Consider the following 27,441-nt stretch of genomic DNA (forward strand, 5'->3'; position numbering starts at 1 on the left):
ATATGCATTGAAAGCAATGCAAATAGATCTCATGCATATTCATTGGAGAATTCCTGAAAACATAATTGGATACCGGCCCTCAAGGATCGGAGTTGCCCATGTATGATCTAGAAAATGGGTGGTCTCTTTGTCAATTATGTTAAATAAAGTGTTGTTTGAACTGTAAAGAAAAACTGGACCTAGCTCTGAGGGGAAGCCTGCAAAAAACTAGACATACCCAGAGGTCATTTCTGTAAATTACCTCTCATTGTTAATTTATTGAAGAGAGGTACATAATAATTAGGGTCAACAATATCAGATATTTAAGGATTTACAGAAAAACAAGAGAGAGAGAATACAGTTGTCTTTCCATACCAGTTCTGTGTTTAGAGATGCTATAACATTATTTGCACAGTGTAGCAGCATACACAGTACTATACGAAGTAACTTATAGTCTTAAGGGGTATTTGGGGGGGGGGGTGGAAATACAGTATAAGACGGGTAACATCTGTTTCCCTGTCATTTTACTTCAGAGGTATAGTCTGAAGCCACCCTATCGCAGTTCTACACAGTGCCAGCAGCAAGGCACCTGGCCTAGCAAAGTGTGCATTAAGAAGAAACAAAAATCTTCTACCCAACACAGCAATTTCAAACAACAAAGTGTTTACGATTATCTGCAGTGTACCTTTACAGTCCATAGCTTTAAAATGCCTCACAGCAACGAGCTCAAGTCATTAATCAGGCTACCAATGCAATGCAGTATGTAGCACTGGCCTTTTTTCAAAACTCAGTTTTAATGTGAAATGAACTGGAAACAGGGGCATAGTCAGACACCCAACATATTAGGGGGGAACAAGGTCTGTGCTCAAAGTGGGTGGGCACAAGAACCGCAACGTCACCTGATAGTCTCTTAATTCCACTCCCCAGCCCACAGTATCTTAATCCTTTAGTTTTTCGCTGGCAGCGACTCATACCTGCTGTTCGCACTGAACCCAAGCCTCCTTTCCTGGTCCTGCAAAGAGGACATGAGAGGGTTTAGGGCCAGCATACGAAATTAGGGCTGGATTCACTTAGCTCACCAATCCTATCTGATCCGTGGGCGATCCATGGCGGCCGATCGATTCACTACCAGTCCTTATGCAAATGAATGCGATCGGAGACACGCCCTACACCGATCCCACAGATCACTGCACAGCAATCCCGACGCATGTGCAGGTCAAAACAAAGGGGGACGGGATTGCTGTGCAGTGATCATGCTTTAGTCAGAGCCCCGCTGCAGAACACGCTTTAGTCAGAGCCCCGCTGCAGCCAGGAACAGAACATGCTTTTAACCCGCAGGTTTAAACCACAGGCTCGAAGGGTGGCAGAGAGCAGGGTTTTTGCACAAGGGAGATGTTATTTCAGTTGGAAAGGAGGTGAGCGACTGGTCCTCAGCAGTCGCTTCTTTTTTGATCGGCCAGCCCAATCAGTGCTCCTGAAATTGTTTAGTGAATCGCTGCCTTCCTACATTTGCATGCCATTTCCCTTCATTTGCATGCATGGATCAGGAGGAAGGTTAGTGAATCGGGTCGGGGTTGCAAAGTGGTCAGGACATGATCAGTAAGGTTAGTGAATCTAAGCCTTAGTCACTGCTCGCTGCAGGTGAAGAACTGAAGAATTTAAGATACAAGAGGATTGGGGAGTGGAGATAGGAGACCCCCAATTGCTGGGGAGGAGAGAACAGATGCTGAGAGCCTTCAGCTGACTAGGCTTGGGGATCCCCATCAGTCATATCACAGCTGTATTACTGGGTGGGCCTGAGTTCAAAGTGTGTGGGCCTGTGCCCAACCAGGCCCACCTGTGGCCATGTCACTAGTAAAGGAATTTATAACATTTAAAAATATTCCTGTTAACTATACTTTCTTTATCAATCAATTCAAATAAGGGATCACAAAGCAAGCACATTTTCTTTATGAAGATCAAAACCTTTTTTTCAGCAGAAAGGAGGTAGAAAGCTGCAGAACTATCCTTCCTTGCCCTGCACTATTACAAGATCACAGTGCCACAGATAACAAGACACACACACATTAGGCTGCCCTCACACAAAGAGCACCCTCTTCACAGCATCCGGGTATCCAGGAACCGGTCCCGTCCCCTCCCCCCTTGTCTTCCATCTCTTTCAATCTCCCTGGTCCAGCATGTCTCGCCCTCTCCTCCCCGTCCGCCATCCAACACAATCCCCCTCAACCTCAAACTCCTTCCCCCTTCCTACCTTCAAACTCATGCCTGAGGTCGCCCGCCACCGGCTCCGCCGATTTCCGCCACCGGTGCCCCGCCCCCTCTGACGCAACTTCTCTCGGCCGCGTTCTGCCCTGCCGGAAACAGGAAATTGCGTAGTTGTGTGTGTGTTTGGGGGGGGGTGATATGCTACAGAAGGGAAGAAGTTGCGTCAGTGGTGAGTGGAAGAAGAAAAGTTTCTGGGTTTGTCGCCGGTAATTTTAAAGACAAGTTGAAAGGTGGGATGTGGGGATGGGGAGTGTAAGAATGAGGGCGAGATGCTGGATCAATGTTGGGGGGTTAGCGCTTGAGAGAAAGATAGGAAAGTTTGAACTGTTGAGTTTCTGTTTCTTCCGGTTTGTCTCACCATATTAGGGGGCCGATGCTCAAAAACGAGAGGAAGAAAGCATAATGCTAAAAGATAGTGAAATGCTGGCTTAAAATAAATCTTATTCAAATGATATGCATGGTTAATTGGTGCTAACAAACTAAAAGCAAGGGGAGGGCTCTCTGGCTGGCATGTGAAACACAGGATTTGTAGTAAGCGTGGTTCTTTTAAGCATGCATAGCCAGAGTGCAGACTAGTGCTGCCCGATTCAGGAAAAAATTCGATTCAATTCAGCCTACTGAATTGGTTTTTCGAGTTGATTCAATTCGATTTTCCTGCCCAATTGGGTTTTTTTTTCAAACATCCTGGTGGGTTTATTTTATAGCCTCTTTGCCTTCTCCTAACCACACTGGCCTGTGGTGTAAACAAAAAAAACTTTTCCTCTCTCTCTTAAATCCTAGCTCACTTTTGCAGTCTAACACCAGCTCTGGCATGATACACGTTTCAAATATGACATACTAGCTGATGACCCGGCGTTGCACGGGTATTTAATTATAGCAATAACACAGGAAATGGATTCAAATAAAGATACTTTATAGTGGTGAATGAAATTATATTTTTACAGCTTTATAAAAAGTACAATATTCAAATTATAATGTGATATATTTGACAAAATGAATACAATACAACAAACACAAAACTTGATTATAAACAACATTTTTAGTTTAACCTCCAGGAGCAAGAACATATAAATTCTTGGGTGAAGAGACCCCCAGAACATATCACCCCAGGTAGTGAGGGATCTGCATACCAAGTTTCGATCAAATCGGTCAAGCCGTTTTTGAATTACTGTGAGAATGGCAGCTTTGTACATTTTTTCCATTGACATGAATGGGTGAAATTTGATTTTATGTTTGTAGCTCCGCCCACGTGTGCATGTGGACCGCGATACCCCCAGAACATATCATCCCAGGTAGTGAGGGATCTGCATACCAAGTTTCGTTCAAATCGGTCAAGCTGTTTTTGCTTGATCGCGGCACATACACACATACATACCTCCGATTTTATATATATAGATTGTAATCACAAAATGGAAAATAAAATTAGTTTTTCTACCTTTTGTTGTCTGGTCATTATTCAAATCTTGTTGGTCCCAGGCTCTGGTTGTCATCTGATAACTTGCTTGCCAGGGTCTCCTTCTTTCTCCGTTCTAACCATCCATCTGCTATCTTTGTCCTCCCCTTCCGTTTCCATTCCCTCCCCCAGAGGTCTGGCATCTTTCTTTTTTCTCATCTCTATCCACAGATCTACCTTTTCTTAACTACCCTTTCATCCAGCATCTCTCCCTCCTTCCCCACCACCCCAGGGTCCACCATCTCTCCCTTTCTTTTCCCAACTACCCAGTATCTCTATCCCTCCTCTACACCATCTCCACACCATCCAACTTCTCTCCCTTTCTGTTCCTTCCCTCCCTAAATCCCATTGTCCATCATCTCTCTCCCTCTCCTCTATTTTTAGACCCATTATTTCTTCCCCCCCCAAGTCTGGCATATGCACGTCTCTTTGACACCCCCCCTTCCCTCCCTCCATGTACTTCTACACCAGGGCCCCCCCTGAAGGTCTGTCCCCCCCCCCTGAAGGCCTGTACCCCATCCCTGAAGGCCTATCTACCCCCCCCCCTTGAAGGCCTGCCTGTCCCCCCTGAAGGCCTATGCCAATATCCCTGGCCTGTCCCCTCTTTGGAGACCTGTCCCCCCCCCTTAAAGGCCTGTCTGTCCCCCCTGAAGGCCTGTGCCACCATTCCTGGCCTGTCCCCCCTTGAAGGTCTGCCCCCCACTGAAGGCCTGTGCCACCATCCCTGGCCTGTCCCCCCTTAAAGGTCTGCACCCCTCCCCCTTAAAGGCCTGCCCCCCCTCCTCCCGAAGGACTCCGTGTTCCCCCTGGCCTCCCTGCACCGTTTACCTTATAGTTTTATCCTGCAGCGAAGATCGTGGTTACAGTGACTTTGCAAAGTGCTTTGAGCTGTTTCCTCTGCTGCGGTCCCGCCCCTCCTCTGACATCAGAGGCAGGATCGCAGCGGAGGAAACAGCTCAAAGCACTTTGCAAAGACGCTGTAACCGCGATCTTCGCTGCAGGCTGATGCTATAAGGTAAACGGTGCGGGGAGGCCAGGGGGAATATGGAGGCCTTCCCGGAGGGAGGGGGGATGCGCAGTCCTTTGGGGAGGCCAGGGGGGAAGCCGATAACAGCACTTCCCAACTGACCCTCTCTCCTCGCCCTCTAAAGCAAATGCGGCAGCAGCCGGCCAGCAAGAGCAGCGCTGCCACTCCTGCTTTAGGGGGCGAGGGGGGAGGGTTCAAATCGGGAAGCTGATTTTTTAAATATTTAAATCGATTCGAATCGGTGAATTGGTGAACCTATTCGAATCGGGCAGCACAAGTGCCGACACACATGGTGCTGATTCTTTTGTGCTTTTATTTATCGCCTTTTTGAAGGAATTGAGTCAAGGCCTTGTACAGCAAGAATAAGTCAATACGTATGCAATAGATAATTAAAGCAGTAAAGATATTCAAATTATAATCAAAGTGTAACATAGTATGCCACATTACAATTTAGACACAATATATGGTAAAAACATTTTGATAGCCTTCCAAAAATTGCTTGCACTTTAAATTTTTTGAAAGGCTCATATTTAAATGGAGTGAAGCGAACTATGATCCTGGGTAGAGAATGACACGGACCATTTACCGTGGTTCATCACAGTAAATCCGCAGGAATGGAGACATTTGTAACTGGTTTACCACAGGAATGGGGACAAGACCTTTCACTGCACCGCGGGAATGGGGTCAAGACTTTTACCGTCCCGTGGGAGCAGTGAAATGTCTTACTCCTGTGGTAAAAAAAAATTGCGCCCATGTCAGACTCGGCATCTTCTCCCCAGCTCCTCTTGCGCCTTTTTTACCTTCAGGAGCCAGCCATGCCACGATGAAGACACCAAATTAAAGCCTGAGACCAATGTGATTTGAAGAATAAAATTACCAGACAACAAAAGAAAAAAAAATTATTTTATTTTTTGTGATTAGAATATTTCAGATTTGAAATATGTATCCTGCTAGAGCTGGTATTAGACATAACTGGGGACCGCAAAGTCCAGGCTGTGCTTCTTTAGCTTCCAGCTGGCTTAGGGCTCTCTCTCTGACCAAGTATTCTGTTAGCTTGATTTTTCTTTGTAGCATTCTGTAGTAATTTGGTTTGTTCAGTTTTCACAATAGTGAAGGGGATATTTGTGAAAGGGAGGGGAGATGGGTTTTGTTGAACCTTGCTATGTTTTATTTGTGTTTTTGAAATGACAATTGTCAGAGGATAAGCTTCCGCTAACACATATGCGACCTCAGGGTGGCACAAGCAAGCTTCTCTGGCATCAGTTTATTTTCTAAAGCACCACGAAGGTAAGGGGGAGGGAGAGAGATAGATTTGGCCGGAGAGAGGGAAGGGGCCGCGCACGCACGATCGGTGACCGTGCTACTTCCCTCCCTTAAATTTCTTTACACCGCGAAGGTAAGAGAGAGGGAGGGAGATTCTCTGGCCCCTGAAGGGCGGTGAGGTGACGAGAGGGAAGGGTGGATGCTGCAGGGATGGAGCAGTGAAGGGGATGGTGGGTTCGGGGACAGGACGGTGGTCCAGTGACGGAGACAGATTTTTTTCTGCGTGTCATTCTCTAATCCTGGGGAATTGGATTTCATTCATACTGCAGCTCTTTGTGACCCTGAGCAAGTCAATTAATCCTCCATTGCCTCAGGTACAAAAATGATTGTGAGCTTACTAGAGGCAGAGAAAGTACCTGCATATAATGTCTCACTGTGTATGATTAGTAACGTAATAGTAGTAATTGCAGAAAATTAGGTACCCATATGTGCATGCACTTTTGGTTTTGCTTGGCCTTGTGCATACTGTATGCTTGGTTCTTATTAGCCATGCTCAAACTTTCACAAGCTTCCGTCTCATTTCAAAAGAAGGCAAAAACCACAGTGCAATGTGAAAAACAAGAAATCTGAAAATGTTCTATGCTGTCCCGACTAGTGGTAATCTTTCCATGTTATAGGTCAGTGTTCTTCAACCTTTTGAGTAACACCTGTGGACCGGCAGAAATAAAATAATTATTTTGTGGACCAGTAGTTGAAGAGCAGTGGGCTAAGTTGTGGGCCCGACCCCGCCCATCTCCACCCAATCTCTGCCCCAGACCCCGCCCCCATAGTAGTACTAATTGTAACACCATTTTTTTCCATTCATTTTTCATGTATATTCAAGTTTCAAGTTTTATTAGGATTTTATATACCGCCTATCAAGGTTATCTAAGCGGTTTTACAATCAGGTACTCAAGCATTTTCCCTATCTGTCCCGGTGGGCTCACAATCTATCTAACGTACCTGGGGCTATGGAGGATTAAGTGACTTGCCCAGGATCACAAGGAGCAGCACGGGGTTTGAACCCACAATCAAACAAAGCACCTCACTTTAGGGCAAATCAATTATCCAGTTCAATCATAAATTTTTAGAAAATCTTCTCAACAGATCATTTCAAACTCGCTGGTTGTGTAATATCAAATATTCTTTAATTGTGTTCAAAATGCATGCTCCAATACATACGATACCCGACGGGACCCGTTTCGTCTGAAAGGCTTTATCAAGGGTTCCAGTTGGGAGCACTGTATAATACAAAAACAAACAAATTTTGTATAAATACATAATTACCCAAAACTGTGTTATAGCTGTGTTATATACAAACTAAAAACTCATACATACTAATACATATTATCCCAGGACAAGCAGGCATGATATTCTCACATGTGGGTGACGTCATCTACGGAGCCCCGATGCGGACAGCATTTCAAGCAAACTTGATTGAAGATTCAAGCTTGCTGGCTGCACCACGCATGTGTGCCTCCTGCTCCACTAGAGGACGCATCCCCTCCTCGTGGTCTCCAGTTCGATTTTTTCCGCTGTGCTAAGAAGACACGTTTTTTCTTAGCGCTGCCCCAGTGCCTTCTTTGCACCGCGATTTATTATATTTTTTTCTTTTTTCGTCGCTAAAAGTCGCGGTGCGTAACAAATTTTTTTTTTCTTCCTGCTCATCGCGCTTTTCGCGCCCTTTTTCTCGTGATCCGGGGGCTCCGGATCGCCGCGACCGCAAGGCCTGATTGGTCGCGGCCGCCTGGATGTCCCAGCCCATTACGGGCTTTAAAAAGTGCACCGGGTGCGAGCGTCTTCTATCTCTCACAGACCCGCATCACTGGTGCATCCTTTGTCTGGGGGCCGATCATCCAACAGAAACTTGCCCCCGGTGTGCTACCTTCCAACAGCGGGCGCTCCGACGGGCCCGCATGGCGGAACTATTTGCTACTGACCAACCCTCGACCTCGGCCTCGAGATCAGCCTCGGCCCCGGCCTCGAGTACATCGGCCCCGCCTCGGGACTCGACTTCGAAGGCCTCGAGCTCTCAGAAGTCCTCTGCCCCGGGTAAGTCCCCTCTTCCTTCCTCAGGTTCCACATCGTCGAAGAAGCCAACCTCGGGGACAATGGCCGGACAGAGTGGGAACTCCTTACCCACGGCCCCGGCGAAAACCCCGAAGGCCTCGGGACGTGCCTCCACCACTCGGGAATGCTCCGAAGCGAGATCGCCCCCGGTGGAGAGCACAGCGGCCTTGGACATGCCATCGATGCTGTCCGTGCCAGTATTCCAGGAACTGCTCCGGGCAATGATCACAACGGAGCTATCCGCTGCCATGGCTCACCTTCAACCGGCCTCGACCTCGCGCGCGCCGGACCAGCCTGAGCAACGCGCCGAGACCCCTCGAGGTAAAGCACGCCGTTCTCGTCGCCTCTCCTCTTCATCGGATTCCTCTCCGAGGCATTCGAGGCGCACGTCTCCGGCGGAGCGCCGCGGGGCGAAACGAAAATCGAGACACCTCTCTAAGAAAGCCCGGAGTTCCCCTCCGGCTCGAGGGCGCACCCCCTCGACTCGATCGGGGGGGCCCGCTAAGGGTTACCGAGCTATCTCTCACCAACCCACAGCTCCTATTGACTCTCCCTCGGTCCGGGGCTCCGGTCCAAGGCCCAAGGCTTTCGCCGAGGGAGTCCGGGGAGGGATCCCCGACCAGACATCGGTCGGTACCCAGAATCCCGGCGTCATCCCCGAGGGGCGCCCCGAGACGACGCAGGCCCTCGACCCCGGAGCGCTTCCACAGGGCGTCTCCGGTATCGGACCGAGGGTCTGAGCGAGAACCCCGCTATTCGAGGGAGGCTTCTCCTTCCTTCTCGGCCAAACGGAAGTCTCGGTCACCGTCCCCGCAAGGGGCCACGGGACCCCACCGACCATCCTTCACGAGGTTCGTCCAGGACATGGGACGTGCCTTTGACTTGGACTTACAATCTGACTCAAGGTACTCCAAGGAATACCTGGCGGAGCTGGATATGCCTTCCCCGCCCCGAGAGTCCCTCCGGCTACCACTGAACCCGGTACTCGGGCAGACCCTTATCAGTAACCTCGAAACTCCTTACATGGTGACGGCGGTCCCATCTAAAATGGAGTCTAAGTACCGGACGGTACCTTACCCGGGGTTTGAGCAACCACAGCTGTCCCACCAATCCTTACTGGTGGAGTTTTCTCTAAAACAAGCTCACCCCTCTAGGGTGTCCGCGGCGGTCCCTCCTGGACACGAAGGCCGGACACTGGACAAATTCAGACGCCGGTTGTATCAGAACTTTATGATGACCGCTAGAGTCCTGAACTATACCTTTACTTTTCCTCCTACCTCAAGCACCTCATTGGGCGGCTTGCCTCCTTCTCGGAGAGCTTACCCACCCCTCGCCAGACAGAGTTCGGCCTCCTCCTCGAGGATTTTTCCAACCTCAGACTGCACTTGTTCCATGCCGCTTATGACGGCTTTGAACTGTCTTCCAGGGTCGCAGCCTTTGCGGTGGCCATGCGCCGGCTGGCATGGCTATGACTCGTCGATATGGACCCTAACCTGCAAGATCGGTTAGCCAACCTCCCTTGCGTCGGGAAGGAGCTCTTCAACGACACCATCGAGGCTGCTACGAAACGGTTGTCGGAACCCGAACATTCCTTCGCGTCTCTTGTCCAGCAGAAGCCTAAACCACAGGCCTCTCGCCCTTTCCGGGGATTACCTCACCGCTACCCCCAAAAGTCCACACCGGCCTTTTCCAGACCACCGCTGCAACGCCCCCAGGCTCACTCTAGGGTTCCACCAAAGTCACAGCCCACGGCGCAGGCGAAACCGTCTCCGTCCTTTTGACGGAATGAGCGGACGGGGGCGGGCCCCCTCCGCACCTCCACCGGGCCTCCTCCCCATCGGGGGCCGCCTATGAGCCTACTACCCTTGCTGGAAAACCATCACGTCGGACTCATGGGTCTTTGGCGTGATCTCATCAGGGTACTCGCTCAACTTTCGGGAGGTACCCCCCGACAGCCCACCGAGAGCGTGTCCTCCAAATCGAGCGCAGTTGCCCCTCCTCCTCTCCGAGGCACAGGAACTCCTCCGCCTGCGGGCGGTGGAGCCGGTCCCCCAAAATCAAAGGGGCCAAGGGTGTTACTCCCGCTACTTCCTGGTACCGAAGAAGACGGGAGACCTGCGCCCGATCCTGGACTTAAGGCGCCTGAACAAGTTTCTGGTACGGGAAAAGTTTCGGATGCTTTCCCTTCCGATCCTTTACCCCTTGATCAGCGAAGGCGATTGGCTCTGCTCCCTCGATCTGAAGGAGGCCTACACCCATGTTCCGGTGCACCCTGCTTGCCGCAGGTTCCTGCGCTTTCAGGTGGGGGACCTCCACCTGCAATATCGGGTCCTCCCCTTCGGCCTGTCCTCGTCCCCCCGAGTCTTCACGAAGTGCCTCGTAGTAGTCGCGGCTACCTTGCGCTCCCAGGGTCTGCAGGTATTCCCCTACCTGGACGATTGGTTGATCAAAGCCTCGACCAGGGAAGAGGTTATCTCAGCGACCCAACAGACTATTACTGCGCTTCAGTGTCTGGGGTTCGAGATAAACTTCCCAAAATCCCAGCTATGCCCCTCTCAGTCCTTACAATTCATCGGGGCCGTGCTGGACACGGTCCGTCTGCTTTCCTGCCTCCCTCCTCAGCGTCGGGAGGCGTTGGTAAATCTGAGCCGACAAGTCTCGAGATCGACCACCGTCTCGGCACAACAGATGATGACGCTTCTCGGCCATATGGCCTCCACAGTCCACGTTACCCCGCTTGCCCGCCTCCATCTGCGGTTACCACAGTGGACCTTGGCATCACAATGGCGACAGGATCGGGACCCGATCTACTGCCACGTGACAGTGACTCCTTCCCTGCAAAGATCGCTCCGTTGGTGGGCCGACTCTTCGAATCTTTCCAAGGGTTTGCTCTTTCTCGCCCCTCCACACCACAAGGTCCTAACCACGGACTCGTCGGAGTACGCTTGGGGGGCTCATGTAGACGGTCTACACATGCAAGGCCTGTGGACCACAGAGGACCGTCACTGCCACATCAACGTGCTGGAGCTTCGGGCCATTTACCTCGCCGCGGTGGCCTTTCAGCATCTGCTTCACGACCGGGTGGTTCTCGTCCGCACGGACAACCAGGTGGCGATGTACTACGTAAACAAGCAAGGAGGGATGGGGTCTTGGCCCCTCTGCCAGGAGGCCTTATGGCTCTGGGAGTGGGCGGTCTCCCAAAACATCTCCCTTCGAGCGGTTTACATCCAAGGGGAACAAAACTGCCTGGCGGACAGGCTCAGCCGCCTCCTCCAGCCACACGAGTGGTCCCTACACTCTCAGGTGCTGCGACAGGTGTTCGACACGTGGGGGACTCCCCAGATAGATCTGTTCGCCTCCCCCGACAATCAAAAACTGCCTCTCTTCTGTTCAAGGATATACTCCCCGGACCATCTCGAGGCCGATGCCTTCCTCCTAGATTGGGAGGGAAAGTTCCTCTGTGCGTTCCTGCCGTTTCCTCTGATTCTGAGGACACTGGTCCATCTAAAATCTCTGAGGGCCACTCTGATCTTGATCGCTCCTCGATGGCCCCGCCAGCCTTGGTTCTCCCTACTACTTCAACTCAGTGTCAGGGAACCTCTGCTTCTGCCTGTCTTTCCCTCTCTGCTAACTCAGAGTCGGGGTTCACTGTTACATCCCAATCTTCAGTCTCTTCATCTGACTGCTTGGTTTCTTTCCCCTTGACTTCCTTCCCTGTATCTCAGTCGGTCAGGGAAGTGTTGGAGGCTTCTCGGAAGGTCTCGACTAGACTCTGCTATTCTGAGAAGTGGACTAGATTCTCGTCCTGGTGCTCCTCTCACCGCCAGGACCCGGTGTCGGTCCCTTTGTCCTTGGTTCTGGAGTATTTACTCCATTTATCTCACTCTGGCCTGAAGACCAATTCCATTCGAGTCCATCTCAGCGCCATTGCTGCCTTTCATCAGCCCCTGGAAGGGAAGGCTCTTTCACTCCATCCCTTATTTTCCCGTTTCATGAAGTGGCTCCTGAATGTTCATCCTCCCGTCAAACCGCCTCCGGTGGTTTGGGATCTCAATGTGGTTCTAGCTCAACTGATGAAACCTCCATTTGAGCCTATGGCTTGGAAAGTGATCTTCCTACTCGCTCTCACTTCTGCTCGAAGGGTTAGCGAGCTGCAGGCCTTGGTGGCGAACCCACCTTTCACGGTATTCCACCATGACAAGGTGGTCCTCCGCACTCACCCTAAGTTTTTGGCTAAGGTGGTGTCTGATTTTCATCTCAACCAGTCCATTGTTCTACCTGTGTTCTTCCCCAAGCCCCACTCTCATCCCGGAGAGGTGGCGCTTCACACTCTCGACTGCAAGCGGGCGTTGGCCTTCTACCTCCAACACACCCAGTCTCATCGGACGGCCCCCCAGTTGTTTTTGTCCTTCGACCATAACAGGTCGAGGCGCCCAGTTTCCAAGTGCACCCTGTCCAACTGGTTAGTTGCTTGTATTTCTTTCTGCTACGCTCAGGCTGGTCTCGCGCTGTACGGTCGAGTTACGGGACATAAGGTCCGAGCGATGGCAGCTTCGATAGCTTTCCTCAGGTCCACGCCTATCGAGGATATCTGAAAGGCTGCCACGTGGTCTTCGGTTCATACTTTCACCTCACACTACTGCCTGGATACACTGTCCAGTGCGATGGCCGGTTTGGCCAATCGGTCTTACGTAACCTATTTTCTTGAATTGCCAACCTCCCTCCATCCCTTATCAGCTTGGAGGTCACCCACATGTGAGAATATCATGCCTGCTTGTCCTGGGATAAAGCACAGTTACTTACCGTAACAGGTGTTATCCAGGGACAGCAGGCATATATTCTCACAACCCGCCCACCTCCCCGGGGTTGGCTTCTTTGCTGGATATGTGAACTGGAGACCACGAGGAGGGGATGCGCCCTCTAGTGGAGCAGGAGGCACACATGCGTGGTGCAGCCAGCAAGCTTGAATCTTCAATCAAGTTTGCTTGAAATGCTGTCCGCATCGGGGCTCCGTAGATGACGTCACCCACATGTGAGAATATATGCCTGCTGTCCCTGGATAACACCTGTTACGGTAAGTAATTGTGCTTTTTCAGAAATTAGATGTCATTTTCTACAAATCTCAGTTCTAGAATATAACTACATTAAATGCAATTTTATCACATGTAATTTTATCACTATCATAAATTTCTCATTTTGAAGCAGTGAACTTACAGACAATACTTAAGATCGTAACTCACTAAAATAAATACTCCAGGTTAGGTGACCCCAGCTAACGGGAAAAAGATGTGAATACATTCTTAGTTCCTCAAGTGCCAAATTAAACAAGAAATATGAAGAGCTCTCTATAAACCCAAACAAACCACCATTCATTCATCCAACATTCATCCTCAAAAATTAAACTAACCTGAAATCTGGCATCCTCTTACTCTCGGGTTCAATGCTGTTATGTGCATGACGCCCTCACTCTGAGCGTCATTTATATTACACAGCGCAGCTGCGTAGCCAGGTCAAAAACGTGACCACTGAAACCTTTGAACCCACAACCCCAGGGTGCTGAGGCTGTAGCTTCAACCACTGCGCCACACACTCCTCCTATATATATATATATATATATATATATATATATATATATATATACACACACACAATATAATCTTTTTAACAACACATAATGATTAACCACAAAATTAAACTACACAAAGCTCACTATATGCTTCTCAACATTCATTCCTACCAGAAAACAGATAACCCCATGCAAATACAGGACCAAAAACTAAAAGTATTAATATATACAAATAAAACCTTAACCCCCTCTTCTATGAAACCACACTAGCGATTTTTAGCACAGAGAGCCATGCTGAATGGCCTTCACTGCTCCTGACGCTCCCCACTGCACTGCTCCTGACGCTCCCTACTGTACTGCTCCCCATGACCCATATCCAAGGCCCCTTGACCCTGTACCTGGAAAGAGGCAGGAGTGATGCCCACTTGGTTCCAGCTTCTGGGTACTATTGTGCTGGCAAAATGGCAGTGCCCTGTTCAGTACATCCTGGGATGCCTTAAATGGTAAACAGGGCCTACCCAGTGCATCACTCCTGCCTTGGGTTGGGGGATTTGGGGGGGCAAGGGGGGGCATTAGGCTACCAGGCTCAAGGTTTGGGATATGAGAATTTTTGATGCTTTTGAAGAAACCTTTCTTACATGGGCGGCCAAGCAATGCAGAGGTCCTTTCAGTGGTCAAGACAGAAATTTAGCGGGGACAGAAGGCAGCAAGCCTCTGGGTCTTGCCCATCTCCATCCTCCAAGAAAGGACAGCAATGCCAGGTTAGTAGCCATCATCCCCCCCCCCCCCCCAAGACTGTCAGCTTACACTGGACAACAAAATTTTCGCTTCTTCAACACTTTTGGGTGTATCTTACAAATTTTTGGCTGCTGATCACGAAAATCACATTTAAAATTACATATCGCATACCATGTTCACAAAAAAGTACATTTTTACAATTTCTTGTTATACTTTAGACTTCCCATTAATTCTTAGCCTAATTTTTAATATAGGCCTATTGCTCACGTTATACCTTGCTGGATATAGTGTGGGCATGTCCAGGCATACATTCAGGGCAGGTTGTATAATGTGTGTGGAAATGATGCTTGTACATGGGCTTGATGTATTCTGCCTGAAAAGGCTATATAAAAGCAGTTCACATACAGGCTTAATCTTCATTATTGTCTGTCACTTTGGGTGTATTTTGATGCTTCAAGGCATAGTATTGTCTATGTAAGTAACTTAATTAGTAAGCCAGTTAATTATTAATTGCTATGGGACAATTTGTGACAGCAGAGCATTATAACATTTTAAGTGTATGCTGCTTAGAAGTGTGATAATGGGGATAATAAATTTTAATAAAACTTGAAATGTATTTCCAACGTTGCATCAGCTGTGATTTATTCTGCTACATTTGTGGCGAGTATATGCTTAACCCTCAAAGATGCACCATGACTTGACTTGTTAAGAACGCATACAAGCTGTACTTCGGTTGCAAGATTGGTGATCAAGACAAACCATGGGCTTCTCACACTTGTTGTGTAAGATGTGTCGTCGATCTTAGAACTTATCTCTGAGATACTTGATAGTCAATGCCATTTGTTTTACCAATGATATGGCGAGAACAGAAGGATCACTTGACAGACTGTTACTTCTGTCTGATGAATGTATCTGGTTTCTCTGGTAAAAATAAGAAATGAATTCAATACCCCAATCTTCCTTCAGCCATTAGACCAGTGCCTCATGATGACAGTCTTCCGGTACTGAAGTGATCAGAGAAATGGAGCTTAAATGGAACCAACGAAAAATCTGCAATGCACCAGTGACTCACTGACAGTAACATTGATCCTGATTTTGAACCATGTATGTCTGGTGAACCTCATTTTATAACACAGAATTAAACGACCTGGTCAGGGACTTAGGTTTTTAAAAAGCAAAAGCAGAATTATTGGATTGAAGACTACAGGGATGGTGTTTGCTCTCACCAGGTATGAAAATTTCTGTCTTTCTAAACCACCAAGACGATGCAACAGATTTCTATGTGTAGGTTGAAAACCTTTGTATCTGCACTGACATTGGAGGGTTGTTCACAGCTTTGAGTTGTACGCATGATTCACAGGAGTGGCATCTTTTTATTGATTCATCTGTTTTTAAGCCTCAAGGCTGTTTTGTTACACAATGACAGTATCTACCCATTGATAAGTATTGGCAATGCTGCACACATGAAAGAAATATATGAAAACATGAAACTGCTGTTAAAGCATATCCAGTACACAAAGTACAACTGGAACATCTGCGTTGATCTTAAAATAGTAGCTCTGCTACTTGGAATGCAGCTTGGATATATCAAGTACTGTTTTATTTGTGAATGGGACAGCCGTGCTAAGAAGTTGCATTACATTCAAAAGAACTGGCCACTCCATAAGAATTTGGTTCCAGGACAAAAAAATGTAGTACATGAACCACTTGTTGATCCAACAAAGATATTTTTGCCTCCTCTTCACATAAAACTTTGATAAAAATTTCTTAAAAGCGATGCACATGGAAGTCAAAGGTTTTCATTATCTAAGGTTTTCATTATCTAACTTGACGCCAAGATTAAAAAAGGCATTTTTGTCGGTCCACAGATCAGACATGTCATAAATGACGAGAGATTTGAAAATCTGTTGGGCCAGAGAAAATCACCTGGAAAGCATTCAAGGATGTCGTTGAGAATTTTCTTGGCAGTTACAGAACGCCAAATTATATTCAACTGGTTAACAAACTTCTTAGAGCATTTACACTTCTTTTCCACAAATGTTGGCGCAGTCTGCGACAAATATGGCAAAAGGTTTCATCAGGACATTGCCACTATGGAAAAAAGATACATGGCTGACTGTTGTTGGACAGGACAAAGCAAAATCCAACAAGATTGCAATAAAAGGTGAGCACCAGAAACAAAGAGAGACCGCAGAGAGGAATGTACAAGGTACAGGAACTTTTATTAAAAGTCAATAAATGGCAATAAAATATTGTGATCCAGAAAATGGCTCTCATTAGCATGGAGAATGGACCCAACAACTACTACTACTACTACTATTTATTATTTCTAAAACTTAGAAGAGCTTACAATCTAATTTAGAAAGGACATTTTGGGGTTGGGGAGATTATGCTAGAGGAAATGATACAGTAGGTATAGGTATCTGACAGCCGTGAGTGGGAGTTAGAAGTTGAAAGCAGATTCAAAAAAGTGGGCTTTTAGCTTGGATTTGAACGCTGCCAGGGAGGGAGCACGACGTATTGATTCAGGCAGCCAGTTCCAGGCATACGGCACCACAAGAAAGTAGGTACGGAGCCTGGAGTTGGCAGTGGAAGAGAAGGGTACAGATAAGAGGGGCTTGCCCGACAAATGGAGATCACGGGGAGGAGCATAGGGGGAGATAAGTGAAGAGAGATATGGGGGGCTTCTGAGCGAATGCACTTGTAAGTCAGCAAGAGGAGTTTAAACTGTATTCGGAGATGGACGGGGAGCCAATGAAGCGACTTGAGGAGAAGGGTAACATGTGAATAGCGGCTCTCGCGGAATATGAGTCACACAGCAGCATTTTGAATGGATTGAAGAGGCGAGAGGTGGGCATGCAGGAGACCCAAGAGAAGTACGTTGCAGTAATCTAAGCGTGAGGTGATGAGAGCATGGACAAGGGTTTTGGTCATGTGTTCAAAGAGAAGAGGACAGATTTTGGTAATATAGAGGAGGAAGGGGCAGGATTTGGCGGTCTGTTGGATCTGAGCAGAGGAGAGAGAGGCGTCAAAGATCACCCCAAGGTTGCAAGCCGACGAGATGGGGAGGAGGATAGCATTATCCACCAAAATAAAGAACGGTGGGTGGGAGGGAGGCAAGTTTAGACAGAAAGATAAGGAGTTCAGTTTTAGTCGTATTCAGTTTGAGGTGGTGGCGAGACATCCAAAAGGCAATGTCATATAGGCAGGCTGAAATTCGGGCCTGAACTCCCATAGAGATATCCGGCGTGGAGAGGTAGATCTGGGAGTCATCAGCATAGAGGTGATATTGAAAACCATGAGAGGAGATCAGCATACCAAGAGAGCAGGTATATATGGAGAAGAGGAGAGGGCCCAGGACAGAGCCTTGGGGTACGCCAATAGAAAGTGGGATGGCAGCGAGGATCCATCATAACACACGCTGAAAGTACGTCAAGAGAGATAGGAAGAAAACCAGGAGATAGCAGAACCCTGGAATCCTAGCAAGGACAATACATCGAGGAGGAGGCAGTGATCAACAGTGTCGAAGGCAGCAGACAGATTGAGAAGAATGAGGATAGAGTATAGTCCATCGGATTTGGCCAGGAGCAGGTCATTAGAGACTTTAGCAAGGGCAGTTTCAGTAGAGTGAAGAGGGCCTGATGGAAGCAGGTCAAAAATATTATGAGAGGAAAGAAAGTCCAGGCAACGGTGGTGAACAAGCACGTTCGAGTAGTTTGGATTGGAAGGGGAGGAGGGAGATAGGGCGGTGGTTTGAGGGGAACATAGGGTCAAGCGAGGGCTTTTTAAGTAAGGTTGTTAACTACATCATGTTTGAAGACATTAGGAACCGTAGCAGTGGAGAGCGAAAGGTTGAAGATATGACAGATGAGAGCGATGGATCTGAGCAGGACGGTCTATGTTTTGGAGAAACACTCCTTCAGAGGTCCTATTGTTGGACACTGCAGTGAGATGCACTGGACACTGAGTGCAAACAAAAATCAGCAGAAAAACATTTTTAGCCACGGTGAACTATCACAGCATATCAGAAACTTTGTGCATTAAAATGTTATAGTCAATTAAAGATACCATCATGTTTTCAAAATTCCTACGGGAAATTATATTTGTGTTTTTGAAGGGGTCTATCATAATCATCAGTTTGTTTTGAGGAAGCAACATTTTTTTGAGAAATGTCTTTTCCAGTGTTATTGGTCGGCCTGGTAACAGATAGGTGCAGATCGGGTTCTGATGGTTGTTTGGAAATGCTACAAAATAGAGTTCTATGCCTCTCATAGATTTCGTGTGGATTCCCTGATCAGCCGGCCAGCCAGATAGAGCCCTCAGAGTCCGGGCAATAGTGCAAATGCTCTTAGATCTTTGAGCTATAGAGCTGGTTCCGGATGAAGAATTGGGCTCAGGCAGATATTCCATATACTTCATAGTGCCAAAGAAAGGCTCAAACTACTGGGGATCCAATTCTGGACCTTATGTTGGTCAGTGTTGTGCTGAAAGTGCCGAACTTCCACATGAAGACCATTCATTCGGCCATAGCAGTGGTGCTGGGGGAATTTCTTGCCTCCCTCAATTTGACGGAAGCATATCTCCACTTTCCTATTTTTACGGCTCGCAGGAAATACTTGCAGTACCATGTGCTGTAGCAGCATTTCCAATTCTCCGTTCTCCCCTATGGCCTAGCAACGGCATCTTGCACTTTTACTAAGGTAATGGTAGTGGTAGCGGCGCACCTTCGCAAGGCAAGGATCCAAGTGCACCCATATTTGGACAATTGCCCTCCTCCTTGGATGGTCTCTGATTAGCCAAACTGGCACTCGAGTGATCCAACTCCTGCAGGATTTGGGATGGATTGTCAGCTTCAAGAAGAGTCAGTTGGAACCAACCCAGTGCTTGGGGTACCTGGGAGCTCTGTTCGACATGGCTATAGGTCAGGTTTTTCTTCCACAGCCATGCAGACAGAATCTCCAGAAGCAGATATTGGACTTGCTACTGAAACCAGCTCCTATGCTGCCATGTCTGCAGATCCTGAGGTTGATGGTGGCAATCATAGAGGTGGTCCCCTGGGCGAGGGCACATATGAAACCTCTTCAAGACTCTCTTTATCTCACTGGTCTCCTCAGATGAGCTCGCTTCAGTATCTGCTTCCATGGACACTGAAAGCAAGGAACAGCTTGTGATGATGGCTGCAGATAGCTCCACTCTCAAATGGCATACCTCTCCGCATTTCCTCCTGGGAGATACTGATGACAACTGATTCCAGCCTTTACGGTTGGGGGAGGTGGCATTGCAATGGATACCTAGTTCAGGGTCTTTGGTCCCTGGCTTAGCAAAAATGGGCCATAAATTGCCTGGAACTTAGAGCCCATTCGGCTGGCACTGTAGGCTCTGAAGAAATCCCTGGTCTGAAGAAATCGGGGTCTTCTTGGGCAATGCGACAGTGGTGGCAAACGTCAATCGACAAGGAGGCACCAGAAGCACCCTGTTATGCCTGGAAGTCCAGCTCCTCTTTTGATTGGAAGAAGCTAATCTTCAGGCTCTCAGCCGCACACTTTGCAGGAGTGAAGAATGTTCAGGCAAACTCTCGACCCAAGAGAATGGTCACTATGCCTACAAGCTTTCAAAGCCATTGTCCAGCAATGGGGGCAGCACTTATGGATCTGATGGCTCCATCGGTAAACACAAAGGTGGATTGCTTTTACAGCCATAGAGCCCAGAAGCGGAGGGTTGGACATGTTAGTCCAGCTGTGGCTAGAGAAGGGACTCGTATGTGTTTCCCCCATGGCCCATGCTAGGTCGAGTCATTCGCAGTATCGCTAGTCATCTGAGGTTGGTAGTCCTAGTGGCGCCCAATTGGCCCCTCAGACCTAGTTCATATACAGAGAGACGAAGGCCTCAGATTGACAGTTCAGGCGATCTCCAGATTCAGGAGTGGGTTTCTATCAAGAATCCAGAACACTTTAGACTTACAGCATGGCTCTTGAGCGGACTGCCCTACTGAGGAAGGAATACTCGGAGGTGGTCGTTTCCACTCTACTTAGAGCTAGGAAGCCCTCTATGGTGGCAGCCTATGCCAAGGCCTGAAAGACTTTCCAGCACTGGTGTGCTAAGGTCAGTGCAGTGCCTTTAGAAGCCCGATTTTGGTAGTCCTGAATTTTTTTTTTATTTTTTTTTTTGCAAGAGGGGCATGAAAACGGTTTGTCGGTTGGATTGCTGAAAGTGCAAATAATGGGCTTTTCATGTTCCCGAGCTGAGGATGTGGCTCTACCTTAAATAAGCCGGATAGCATGCAAGAGGGAGACATCAGGAGAAAAACCCAGGAGAATGTAGACTTTTCTACATGCAAGTCACCTTCTTCCCCAGTTCTCCAGGTACACCTAGCTACCGTTTTCCCTGAAAATAAGCCTTTAGCATGATTTTTAAAGTTGCTCCTAATATAAGCCCTAGTTAAGATCGACCCCTGACTCCATCCCCGACACTAGTGCTGCCTGATTTGCCAATCATTTCTCCCTTCCTCTCCTCTCCTCCACTCTTTCCTTTTCCCCCCCCCCCCCCATGTTCAGCATCTTTCCTCGCTTCTCACCCATCCCCTTGTGCAGCAGCTCCAAGGCCTCCAAAAACAGCGGCAGCGCTCTGAACAGGCTGCTTTGCAGCCTTCCCCACTGGAGCCTTCCTTCTGCTGCGTTACTGTGGGGGGGGGGATAGAAAGGAAAGTGGAAGAATTGGGGAGGAGGAAAGGAAGGGAGAGAATTGTTGTACATGAAAAAAAAAGACATTCCCCGAAAATAAGCCCTAGTGTGTGTTTTGGAGCACAAATTAATATAAGACTGTCTTATTTTCAGGGAAACATGGTAGATCATGAGCCTGCTGGGACAGATAGGGAATTATGTTTGAGTACCTGAATGGATTGATGTGGACTGTTTGGAGCTTCCCTGGGAGAATGGAATAGAAAATTGAATGAATAAACAAGAAGGATTCAGTCAGCAAAGGGCCTGAAAAACTGGGAATAAATAGTGAGGAAATAATAATAAAATATATAGCGAGATATTGTTCCTTGCTGGGTCATTAAGGGAATGTAGGAAAGAAGGAAAATATAACTGAAACCCATTTTGTCTTACAACCAAAAGGACACCCCCCCCCCCCCCCCAATTCTTTCATGTGCTTAACTTTGCACATGTGGGTAGAGGTCTGTTTTCTGTTAGTTCTCTTTGCTCTTTATAATGTTTTATTTCTACACAATAATGTATTAGATATTTAAAAAAATCTTTGTTACATTCTTTTTGAAATAGTTACATAGAATTATACCGTGTATGCACAGTATTTAAATAGAATTTTATAATAGATAATAAAGGATTTGCTATTTTAAACTTAGGATGAACAGTGGAAAAAATCCAACATGGCTAACGAATGTTTGACTGGCCTCCTGAGATGCATTCCAATGCTGAGCCAGCGGGAATATGCAGGGGGCACCTTTTGGGTTGGATTTCAGAACATATATTATGATTTTTATATTTTATTAGGCTGTTGAAATAGAAGTAAACATTTAATGGCCTTCCTGAATTTGTATAAAATGCACTTTCCCTAAATAGGGGTCATTTTATTAAGGTTGTGCTAGCTGTTTTAGTGCGCACTAAACACTAACACACCCATAGACTATAATGGGTGCGTTAATGTTTAGCACGTGCTAAAACGACTAGTGTGCCTTATTAAAAGGGCCTATATGTAACTTGCACAGTAATTGAGAGGAACATGCTTTGCATGGATGATACAGCGAAGTTGGAGTAAGGTGGATGATATAGCGGCTCTGGTAAGGATAGTGGGTGGTAAGAGTGAAAGTAGGGATTTTAGGAGTTTTATGGTGTAGATTACTTAAAAAAATCTTTATGTCTCACAGGGGGATCCTTGAAAAAGCAATTTGTTGCAAAACAAGTCGGATCGTTAAATCCCAGGAGCAGGAGTGATAAGATGAATTTAAGTTGAGTATGAAATTCATCAGGAGATTTAGTTAATAACTTTATAAAACTTCTAAAAAAGTAACGTATGTAAAAAAATCTCAAAAAAGGTCAAAAACATATATAGGAGTGGTACAAGGAGAGTGTAGGCCAGTGAGGACATCTATACACTGATATCCCCACCGAAAAAAACTTTTTTAATGGTGGAGAGGGTGTATCTGAGGCCACACTCATAAAATTGATATTTATCAAAATAAATTATTATGATGCGAGTGGTGATGGAAATATATGGAACACACAGGTATCAACGGTAAATAATTTTTGCATTCTTTTAAGTCATTCAACTCCTCCCTTTAAGTTGCAGGAAGTTGCAGACTTCTTAGAAAAGCATTCTGCTTTTATTCTTACAGACTTTTTTTCAAAGTTGAAATTGGTGCTAAGTAATGCTTCAGGAAAATAGACATCAGAACTGTTTGTATTTTGTTTTGGTGAATGAACTGTAATGTATAAGATTGGAATTTCTTTGTAAAAGCACATTTCAGTGATAGTCCCACCTCTTGATATGTATCATATAGAGCAGATGTATAGAGTGCCTTATATAGAATGAAAATGCTTTAACCAATTATATGAATGCTGAGAATTGATATCGTACAACCATTTTAGTATATAGGAAAGTGTAATTAGAACAAAGATGAGAACTCTTTGCAGAAAGTTGATTTAAACTTCTGGGAGACTTTTCCTTGTACAAATGTACTCTTGTAAGCTTTTTTAAGAGACTGCTTTGTATTTAAAAGGCTTTTAATTGAAATTGAATAAATATTTTTGATTGGAAATATATAAATATATTTGTGCAATTTCTTAATTTGGGGTTTCTCTGTTGGGCAGGATAGCAGTAATCCTGTTCAAATAATGCCCCGTGTGAGGACAGATTATCCCACTAGGTGGTGTTGTTACCCAGTGGATGTTTTGTAGAGCTCTGCTGGACAGGAAGTTTGAAGTTTCAGAAACTGAGAGAGTGGCTGCAGCCGAGTAAGTATTTTCCACGGAGGGCACAGCCAGCAAACGAGTAAGTAAGGATCCTTTGTATATGCATGCTTTATTTATACAATAGTATTAACTTAGTTACTGTAAGATCATAAAGTAGAAAAATTTTGTGGGTATAATAGTGCTGTGTGTATATAACTCAGTTTATATGTTTAGTGGTGGAGACAAGTTACCTTGTTAGTGTAATTGTTATTGTTTTATATGAACCTTGATTTTAGTACATGAGGCCCCTGGGCACGAAAGTGAAAACGGTCAAAACATAATCTTTACCTGGTAATTCATTTTTAACTTTCTATCATTATGTCCTTTTTAAATCTGTTTTCTGTAACTTTATCTTTTAACAATACTATATTTCTTTACTGTATTCCTGCCTTAAAAATTAAAGGCAGTATGCTTTTGTTTCAAATGTGGGCATAGATGCAAACGGATACTGACTTTTTTTTTTTTCCTTAGCCTATCATTTCGGTCTCCCCGTCTATAAAGGGAGCATTCTAAAGACTCTTTCCTTGTAAAGAAAGCATACATTAAGCCTGCCCCAGCATTTTGCCCCAAGTACCTCAGGTGTTACGGCAGTTTAGTTGTAAATTTGTTTTGACTACATTAAAAAAACTGCTACCGTAGTCACAATGTTACCACTAGAAGCTATTAAGATAGTGAATCCCTTACTAGATAAAGGAATACAACAGTTTCATGATAAGTGGTGTAAAAATACAGATAATAAGGAAGGGCAGTGGAAATGGCCCCAGGAGGGATCCTTAAAATGGTCAGATCTATGCCTCTTGAGGGTATGGATTTTAGAATCAAACACAGGGATAGCACAGGATGTACATTTACAGTATTGGCAAATATGGAGAGAATTTTGTGAGGATCCCCCATTAGATCAGTCGGTGGTTATAAAAGAAAACCAGAAGGAATTCTCCCCCAGGAAGATTGAAAATATTAAGCCTCCGCCATATGTAGATGCTGGCACAGCCAAGGGTGGATTATATCCACTCCTTGCTAGTAACCCTGTGGTGGCAGCCGGTTATAAACCTTTAAGAATGTCTAGTGATGAAAATACAGAAATATCCGATAGTAGTGACATTGTACCAACAGCAACTGTAAGAGGTGTAAGAAATGAGGAATGGGCTTGGGTGAAAGGAACCCTTAAAATGCAACCTATAGGGGCAGACAGTGAGCAGCAATCAAATTATGATACTGAACAGCATGTTACAATACCGGGGTGTAGGTGGTTATCAGATTTAAGTGCACCACAGGATTTAGAAGGTCGTGGAGAACAAACTAGAGTCCCAGGATTAGGAGATGTAGAACCTAGGCCACGCCAGTCCAGGCAGGTTACTCGGGATTTAACTATGGAGGCTTTGAATAATATAGAGAGACAGGCAGCCAATCCAATAGAAACACTTGAGGATCCTAGTTTAGATGATAGGGGTGTAGGTGTATTTGCACACCAGGTTATGTCACCTAGGGACTATGTAGCCCAGCAAGAAAATTCTTGGACCTATGCAGTCCCATGGTGTGATAACTTAGCTGGATGGACAGATGTATTAGGTCCACAGATGAAGAAATGGCCCAGAGCTGGGTCTTTAGAGTCAGGCAAATTGAATATAGCACGGTGTTGCATCAGGAGTGGGAAAGGTGACCCGCAGTGGGATTACACGTATATGCAAGCAGGGTTGGAAGTATGGGAAAAATATGAACAAAATAAATTAGATGACAAGCCCCAAGAGGCTGAAAGTTTGGTATCACTTATTTTACAAGCCCCCCTAAATTATAAACCTCTAGCGGGTGGCAGTACAACCGCTGTATATGTCCCGTGGTCCTTTATGGACCAGGACACTATAACGAATCAGTTACCTTCTATTTTAGGAGGGGCTAGTAACTGGATAGCTAAATTTGAGCAGTTGACTTCAGGATTCACCTTAGCAGTAGGAGATGTTAAAAGTGTGCTGTATGATTGTGGGGGAGATGAAGCAAGTGATGTTTTTAGGCTTGCAGGACTTCATACATTAATTATAAGCAATTCTGTAGATGATGGTATAAATTTTAACCAGATTAGACCTTTAATTTGGCAGGCGATGTGTACTTTATATCCTGATCATAAAGATATGAATAGGGTTGTTACACAAAAGTTTAAAGTAGGGATGGATATTTTCAGGTTTATAAAGAAGTTTGAAGAAAATTGGGAAAAAGAGACAGGAGAGCCAGCTTTTGCTAAAGGCATGATAACGATAGCCTTTCAGATGTTGAAATCTACTTTGCCTAAAAGTATACAGACAAGACTAGATACAGTTGTAGGTCTGGAGAATCATTCATGGAACAAGATTGTCTCCCATATTACTAATTTTTGTAGATTAGCGGAGGAAGAGCTAGTGAAGCAGGACAAAGAATTACAGCAATTGCAAAAGAATGCAGTGGCAATGCAGACAAAAGAGAAAAATTGGGGAAAGGATTTAGTGATGGAGTTAGCTCAAATAAATTGTGCTGAGAGACCAGTGCGGTCGCAGATCCGATGTTGGAATTGTTGGTGCCTTGGACATTATAGGCAAGAATGTAGGCAAGAATGTAGACAGGCTGCAAAAAGTCATGGAAGGGGTAGAGCAGGTGGTCAAATGAGAGGAAGAGGCAGACGACGTGAATGACAATCTTTTTCCACCGGGGCAGCCACAATTTTGGGACCCTGAGAATATGCCCAAAGGATTTGTGAGTCTAGATTGACATTTCCTTTAAGATCCCAAAGTGTACATGGGGGGGGGGACCCTTTTCTTCAAATTAAGGTAATTGGTCATATCACAATTTTATTTTGGACACTGGGGCCATCATGACTACTTTTAATTTTGTCCCCTTAGGAGCAGTAGTTTCTAATTAAAATATTACAACAATGGGGATAGAAGGGCGCGATAGCCTGGCAACGTACGTTATGTTTTTCAAACGATTATGTTCAACAATTGACCACAAAATCTTCGATTTTGGAGGATAACCATTTAGAATTTACGTCATCTTTTTCCACTGTTAAAGACCAATGGTTGAATCTGCAGAGGACACTAATACGTATGGACTTGCATAGCATGTCCCTAATTGAATACATCAAGAAATTAATGATCCCCAGGGGGTTAAGAATCCAAAAACCACCTGGAATATTCCAAGAAAATACCATCTTTCTAGAAAAATGGGCAGCCATTTTAAACAAGTGCTCTCTCGATTTGATGGTACTTATGGTCGACACCATTAATGAAACCACCATAGAAGTGACCAGAGAATCGGATGACAAATTTTTACAGTTAACCACAGGTCCAGACACTAAACAATTTCAGGACCAATTAGGAGAGCTTCAACACATTTTAGAAAACTTCCGAAAAAAACATAAACAGGATAAGCTAAAAAAACTTCATAGGGATACCCAGGATTACACCCAAGGGTCTATTTATCCCTGGTTGGGGAAGCCACAGGATCCACAAGATCCACAAGGGGGATCCCGAGTAGACACGAACACTCGAGTGAGCTATCAGGGATTTTCGGACGACAACAACAGTTCGACTAGTGGGGAGGACACTAGAAATCAGCCTGGCAATAAGAATTTTTTAGGTCGCACTCGGCAGGGCCAAGGCCAGTGGAATCGACGCAGAAGAGGTCGAGGCAGAACCCAATACAATCAAGGGACTCGACCTCAAACTCGATCACACAGTCCCCAAACTTATTAGTCACCAATATTTCAGGGACTAGTCTAACTTCTGACCAGATTCAGGTTCTGAACAAGGGTTTGTCCTTTGTTCCTACCGTTAAACATAATCCATTCAAAAGCCGGTGCGACTTGGCCAGAATCATACGTAACCTTCAGGTTAAACTTTATTTTTCTTCAGAGTCCCCCCACCAAGACAATTCCATTTTACGCCCCAAATCCACATGGGTACCCCCTGGTCCCATTGATCCTATTATTGCAACCTTCAGAGATCTGGTTTTAAGGGACCTGCGAAAATTGGATTCTTCTCCTTCCAAAAAATATTACACCAATATGACATCTGTGGAAACTCAGGCTCTTGACATACTCAAGCAG

General features: G+C 46.0%; 1 protein-coding gene and 1 long non-coding RNA gene across 3 annotated transcripts in view; one reads left to right on the top strand and one right to left on the bottom strand.

Annotated features, from left to right (window-relative positions):
• Positions 1-2,360, bottom strand: part of PRDM15 (PR/SET domain 15) — a 354,917-nt gene extending 352,557 nt beyond the window's left edge. The window contains exon 1 of the mRNA XM_033942187.1: positions 2,231-2,360. The gene's annotated coding sequence lies outside the window, so the exon portion shown is untranslated. The remainder of the gene's footprint in view (positions 1-2,230) is intronic.
• Positions 2,361-2,371: 11 nt separating this feature from the next.
• Positions 2,372-27,441, top strand: part of LOC117359428 — a 40,878-nt gene continuing 15,808 nt past the window's right edge. The window contains exons 1-2 of one of the 2 annotated variants that reach the window (XR_004539231.1): positions 2,372-2,474; positions 22,286-23,409. This is a non-coding gene — a long non-coding RNA (uncharacterized LOC117359428). The remainder of the gene's footprint in view (positions 2,475-22,285; positions 23,410-27,441) is intronic. The other variant, XR_004539232.1, reaches the window with a different exon arrangement.

Source organism: Geotrypetes seraphini, chromosome 4, assembly GCF_902459505.1.
Source record: "Geotrypetes seraphini chromosome 4, aGeoSer1.1, whole genome shotgun sequence".
In the NCBI taxonomy this organism is placed as follows: domain Eukaryota; kingdom Metazoa; phylum Chordata; class Amphibia; order Gymnophiona; family Dermophiidae; genus Geotrypetes; species Geotrypetes seraphini.